Below are 1,243 nucleotides of genomic sequence, written 5' to 3'. Positions count from 1 at the left end.
GGCAGCAGCTGATGCTGCCGTGGGGCTGGAGGGCTGCGCCCTGGGCAGGGGGACAGATGTGATGCTTTTGGGACAGAGGGATGCACAGGGGAAGCAGAGGGTGGGTGAGAGGAGCATGGGAAGGGAGGGAGGGATTCATGGATGGATGGACGGATGGACGGACAGACGAATGACGGTCCTGTGTGGGATGACAGTGACCCACAGTGGCTGCTGGCAGCTCAGCAGCTTCCCCCTGGGTGCGTGGCATCCTCGGTGCCCAGGACCCCCGTCCCCAGGCGACCCAGCCCAAGGCACGGCAGTGTCCTGCTGCCAACACAGGAGGTGTCCAGACCCCCGGCACTGCCCGCGGGGGAGCTCTGGCCCTGAGAGGGGTGCAGCTCTTGCTCCAAGGAGGGACATGTGAGTCCGTGCAAGGGCTGGGTACCAGGAGCCTGCAATGGTTGGCATAACATGGTGCAGGAGAGGAATAAATGTGGGGAAAGAGGGAAACAAGACAGAGAAGGAAGGGAGGAGGGAAGGGGGAAGTAAGAAAGCATGGTACCCAATTCCCTGTCATTGCCCTGAGGGGACAGTGGGGCAGGAGAGACCCCTTGCCACAGGGGAGTTGTACCCCCCAGCAGGCATGCAGGACCAGGCTCTGAGATGCTGGCAGATGCCAGCTCATAGCTGCAGGAGCCTCGGGGCTAAAGGCGCCTGCGACCCAGTGTACAACCTGGTCTTCTAGCAGCAGGGGAGCACGGAGAAGACCACAGGGTGGAGGTATGCACACCAGGGCAGGTGTGAGATGGGGGGGACAGGGATGGCAGGGACAGAGAAGAAAAGAAGGAAAACAACAACAACAAAAAAAGAGTGCCAGGAAGGAGGAGGGTAGCTGAAGGGATGTCACAGACTTAAAACCTTCACCTTGATGGGCCGTGACAGGTTTAATTTCCAGAGTACAACCATTAAAGTGATGGATGGGAGGCGTTCATCTCATGCCTGGCGCATACAGGCCCTGCGTGGCTGCAAGAGGGTTTGTTTTGTTGCTGTTATTTATGAGGTTGTTTCTGCAGGATCCAGGCACTCATCCAGTGCTGAGGGGGCAGAGGAGGGGACACGACTGATGCTGGAGGAGTTGGGGTGCTGATTTATAGCTGTTTAGCCAGATGACTCTTGTTGTAAACATTGACAAATGCCATTAAAGCTGCATCTCCTTCCTGCCTCTGCCCTGGCACCCTCTCCACACTACAGGGTATGGCCAGCC

Source organism: Phaethon lepturus, unplaced genomic scaffold, assembly GCF_000687285.1.
Source record: "Phaethon lepturus isolate BGI_N335 unplaced genomic scaffold, ASM68728v1 scaffold44124, whole genome shotgun sequence".
NCBI lineage: Eukaryota > Metazoa > Chordata > Aves > Phaethontiformes > Phaethontidae > Phaethon > Phaethon lepturus.
This window is presented reverse-complemented; position numbering follows the sequence as displayed.